Raw genomic sequence first — 6,000 nt, forward strand, 5'->3', positions numbered from 1 at the left:
AAGACCTGACCTATTAGTCCAGGAGCCAGGTCGATTTATCTATGTTGAAGAGTCAGGAAGGTTTGAACATTGATTTTGTGTAAAAAAAAATGTGTAGATTTCAGATCTGCAACTCTTACTTGTCTAAACCTTTACGTTAATTGGGAATTTGCATACTTTTAGTGGTATGTCAAAGTAAATTTTTGTTCGATCTGCTGCTACCCCAAAACAACAGTCCACAGGACAGACACCAAATTTCAGTTATAAGGGAGATTAAACTCTTTAAAACTGTGTTTTGTGACACTTAATATTCAAACTTTCCATTTTGATTTTCTGGATTTTCATAATTGGTCAATTTGACCTACATTTTTAAGACCATTGTTTCTGAATATATAATATGCTGTAAATGACACAAATAATTTGTTTCTTTTAATTCTTTCCAATAATATTGATCAATAATGTTCATATTATTACTTTGGTTTATAGATATATCCATTACACATGTAGTAGGGGTGCTTCCTGGTTGAAATTTCAGGGGCAGATCCATAATTTAACATCCACATTTTGGGACATGGTTTGTTAGAAATGAGTACCAATGCTTACTGAGGTCTGTACAATTTAAGGTTTATGGTGAGGGTAGGTACTCACGCAAAAGTGACCTTTGAAGGTTATTTTGGGGGTCATTTAAGGTCTTTTGGCGAAAATTAAGTTTTTAGATGTTTCATAACTGAGGGTAGGGCTTTTTACAAATATGCTACATAAGGTTTACTCTTCAAAGATATGATTACATTAGATCATTACAGTGTGCATGCAAACTATGGGGAAATCTTGATATTAAAACAATGTGTCTAAAACATGTCTTTTAAAAAATGAATGGTAGCACTTTGCCAAAATTATCGAGATCTGTGCAGGGTAAGGTTTATAGTGAGGGTAGGTACTCACGCAAAATTGACCTTTATTGAAGGTTATCTGTGCAGGGTCATTTATAGGTCTTTAGGCGAAAATTAAGTTTATTGAGATTTCATGCAGGGTAGGTTTTTACAAATATGCTACATGAGGATAGGTATCCATTAAATTAGACCTTTATTGAGATCTGTGCAGGGTAAGGTTTATAGTGAGGATAGGTATCCACACTAAATTGACCTTTATTGAGATCTGTGCAGGGTAAGGTTTATAGTGAGGATAGGTATCCACGCTAAATTGACCTTTATCGAGATCTGTGCAGGGTAAGGTTTATAGTGAGGATAGGTATCCACGCTAAATTGACCTTTATTGAGATCTGTGCAGGGTAAGGTTTATAGTGAGGATAGGTATCCACACTAAATTGACCTTTATTGAGATCTGTGCAGGGTAAGGTTTATAGTGAGGATAGGTATCCACACTAAATTGACCTTTATTGAGATCTGTGCAGGGTAAGGTTTATAGTGAGGATAGGTATCCACGCTAAATTGACCTTTATCGAGATCTGTGCAGGGTAAGGTTTATAGTGAGGATAGGTATCCACGCTAAATTGACCTTTATCGAGATCTGTGCAGGGTAAGGTTTATAGTGAGGATAGGTATCCACGCTAAATTGACCTTTATCGAGATCTGTGCAGGGTAAGGTTTATAGTGAGGATAGGTATCCACGCTAAATTGACCTTTATCGAGATCTGTGCAGGGTAAGGTTTATAGTGAGGATAGGTATCCACACTAAATTGACCTTTATTGAGATCTGTGCAGGGTAAGGTTTATAGTGAGGATAGGTATCCACGCTAAATTGACCTTTATCGAGATCTGTGCAGGGTAAGGTTTATAGTGAGGATAGGTATCCACGCTAAATTGACCTTTATCGAGATCTGTGCAGGGTAAGGTTTATAGTGAGGATAGGTATCCACGCTAAATTGACCTTTATTGAGATCTGTGCAGGGTAAGGTTTATAGTGAGGATAGGTATCCACACTAAATTGACCTTTATTGAGATCTGTGCAGGGTAAGGTTTATAGTGAGGATAGGTATCCACACTAAATTGACCTTTATTGAGATCTATATAGAGTACGGTTTATGGTAAAGTTAGATACTAATGCCATTTTGACATTTAGGGTGTCATTTTGTTGGGGTCAAAATCAAGATTTAAAAAGAAAAAAAATGTATTTATAAGTCTAGGGTTTTTTCCAGAAAGTGCTATTAAAAATTTACTTTTGATTATTAAATGTATCTAATTGGTCAGGGTAATTTGCATGTCAACTGGGAAATCTGGAACGAAAAATGCATTTATTTTACAATATTAATTTTGTGCAATACATGCTTCTAGATACTGTATGTAGATAACTGGTTTTTAATGACAGGCTATTATAATTTGCATTGGTATAGCAGTTATAGAAAATAAACCTGTGGGTTAGCTGGGAATGTGTATGTTTTTAATGGTATGTTGAAATTGTTTCCTCTGTCAGCCACTAGCCAAAGACAAAGGAGTACTCACTAAATTGATTGTTTCTCAATCTGAATAAAGTCAAATGATATTTTTAAGTTGACTAATTGTTCCAAAGATGCTTTTGAATAAAAATATGAAATATTAATTTATATATGTTTTGTTTAATCTTTGGTTTTGGTGTAGAATGAAATAAAATATGCATCATATATTATTATTGGGAATTTAAAAAGATCCCATCTTTTTTTCTAAACAACTGGGCAAAACAAATTTCAAGCACGTTTTGTTAGAAATTGGAACACATGCTTAATGTTATATAAGGTAAGGTTTAAAAAGAGAGTATGTACCCTGTCATGTTACGATCATTTAAAGTCATTTGGCACAAATTAAGTAAAATTGTGTGGGGGGGGGGGGGGGGGGTGTGTGTTGAATATCATCGGTATTTAGAATATAATGTTATTATCTAGTTCAATTTATACTTCAACATGAACAATTGCCATATAACTAACCTGAGGCCTAATTCACTAAACTCTCGCAACTTTGTGATCTCACAGTGCAATGCTATAATACTTGAAAGTAAAGTAAAGTTTGTTTTTATTTAATGACGCCACTAGAGCACATTGATTTTTTAATCTTATCATCGGCTATTGGACGTCAAACATATGGTATTTCTGACACTGTTTTTAGAGGAAACCCGCTGTTGCCACATAGGCTACTCTTTTTACGACAGGCAGCAAGAGATCTTTTATTTGCGCTTCCCACAGACAGGATAGCACAAACCATGGCCTTTGTTGAACCAGTTATGGATCACTGGTCGGTGCAAGTGGTTTACACCTACCCATTGAGCCTTGTGGAGCACTCCCTCAGGGTTTGGAGTCGGTATCTGGATTAAAAATCCCATTCCTCAACTGGGATCCGAACCCAGTACCTACCAGCCTGTAGACCGATGGCCTAACCACGATGCCACCGAGGCGGGTAATAGAGGATGCTTTGTTGTCTAACAGTTTGATGGTTATGCTCTGGTCTATGCATTTAACAAACCAATTGCAAACACATTTGTCAACATAGTTTTGGGAAAGACTGATGGTTCGACCAGAAAAGATGATATTATCTTTAACACTCATTGGGAAACAATACACAAAGGCACCAACATTTTGCATTTGACACAAGTGTAGTTCCAATGTTTCCTTAATTATTAATGAAACCAACAGTGTTCTTGCCATTCTTAAAAAGTGGAACTGTTGTGGACCTCTGAACCCGCTGAGGTATGTGTGTGTTGCGTGTATGGAGCTACTGAATCAGATGTTTGGATTGATAGACCGGTTTAGGATATTAAAAACAAACAACCCAGAAGTTCTGAAATATAAGGATGCCACTGAGTTATATGTTGGAAGACCTATATCCAACCATACATATTGGTAATGAAAGGATTCTACAAATTGATAGTGGTCTAAAACCTGCATTCAGAGTTTTGGGGAAGGATGTGTCACACGAAAAGAATATTGCCAATAAACACACTTCATTCCAGATTCCCTTAGTTTACATGAATATTGCAATATATACCAATCAATTAGTCATAACCAAGAGTAAACATTAAACAGCACTTTAGAAAAGATTTAACTCGCATAGACATCAGAACAATGTAAAACTAAAATATTGATTTTCACTGCCACTGACCTCTAAAATGATCCCTAAAGTGACCTTTAAATGTCACAATGGTGTGAGAACCTACCTTCAACATAAACCTTGCCTTAAACAGATCCCAATACAGGTAAATTATGTGTGGGTACCTACCCTCACCATAAACCTTCCCTGTATAAAGACCAGTAAGCACGGGTACCCATTTCTAACAAAGCTACCATTACTTATTTTTAAACATGTTTTAGACATTAGCAAACAAATAATTTCGAGATCAGTTGATTTTTATATCAATTTTTCTTATAGTTTGCATGTAAATTGTAATATATAATGATCCATTATAATCATATTTATGAAAAGCGAACTTTAAGTAGTATTTGTAAAAAGCCCTACCCTTAAAAATAAGAAAAATGTAAAAAAAAACTAGTTTTCGTAATATGACCCTAAATGACCTAACATGACCCTAAAATGATCCTTAAGGGTCAATTTCGCATAAGTACCTCTCCTCGCCATAAACTGCACCTACACTCACCATAAATCATACTCTGTAAAGACCTCAGTAAGCATGGGTACCCATTGCTTACAAACCATGCTCAAAATGTGAACATAACTAACCCATTCAGAAATTATCTCCTTTGATTAAATTTTGGATCTGCCCCAGAAAGACATAACTTCGAGATCAATTGATTTTTATATCAAGTTTCCCTATATTTTGCATGTAAATTGTCATATATAATGATCCATTATAATCGTGTTTTTGAAAAGTGAACGTTAGGTAGCATATTTGTAAAAAAAAATCCCTACCCACAAAAATGAGAAAAATGGTAAAATGGTAAAAAAAAAAAAAACCACCCGTAACTTCCCCTAATTTGATCCTAAAGTACCTTAAATGACCCCCAAAATGACCTTTAAAAGTCATCACTGAGTGGGTACCTACCCTCACCATAAACAGACCTCGGTAATCAACGGTGATCTAAAATCTACACATATTTTTGCATAAGAATCAATGTTCAAACCTCCGACATAGATGAATCGACCTGGCTCCCGTACTATATCGCTAACAAGTTATTTTGACTGCTGTAACTGTTTTCTATGATCAGAAAGCTGTTTGTCTAGTTTCCAAAAAGGTTTACAGTTGTTGATTTTTGATGTTTGTATGGAGTTAAATTCAAGGATGGCTAATTTGGATCAAATAATTTTCAGAATTCAAGATTGCGTTTATTTAACGACGCATTCAACACATTTTATTTACGGTTATATGGCGTGAGACCATACTGACGGGTTCACCAAATCCGTTTCAAATCATCTTAATATCTTTACTTGTATATTTATTGCCATGTATGTATCACGATACACACACATTACCATGATCCAAAGGGTATGTCAACACAAGGTAGATTCGAAAGAGAATTTTGGCAGTCGATAAACACTGTCATATAGTTAATATATACGTGTATACAGGTTGCACTAATAATACAGTAATATGGAACAGGAAGGAAATGTTTTATTTAACGACGCACTCAACACACTTTATTTACGGTTATATGGCGTGAGACATATGGTTAAGGACAACACAGATATTGAGAGAGGAAACCCGCTGTCGCCACTTCATGGGCTACTCGTTTCGATTAGCAGCAAGGGATCTTTTATATGCACCACCCCACAGACAGGGTGTACATAACACGGCCTTTGGTATACCAGTAGTGGTGCACTGGCTGGAGCGAGGCAATATAGAACAGTGTTCTAAACATAAATATACTGAATTTTGTTAATCATCTTCAAGGTTCTTCATCGAGTTACTTTCATCACTGGATTGAACATAATGATCCGATACCGAGCATCAAACAAGAATCTTATTAGCTAATATGGCATATCACCAGTGATGACAATGTTATGCAAATCACTTTACAATGCTACAGACTCGGATGACCAACTTGGTATTCTAGAAACTTACTTTTTGTCTGGAAGCGCTGCA

The sequence above is a fragment of the Gigantopelta aegis genome, chromosome 3, assembly GCF_016097555.1.
Source record: "Gigantopelta aegis isolate Gae_Host chromosome 3, Gae_host_genome, whole genome shotgun sequence".
NCBI lineage: Eukaryota > Metazoa > Mollusca > Gastropoda > Neomphalida > Peltospiridae > Gigantopelta > Gigantopelta aegis.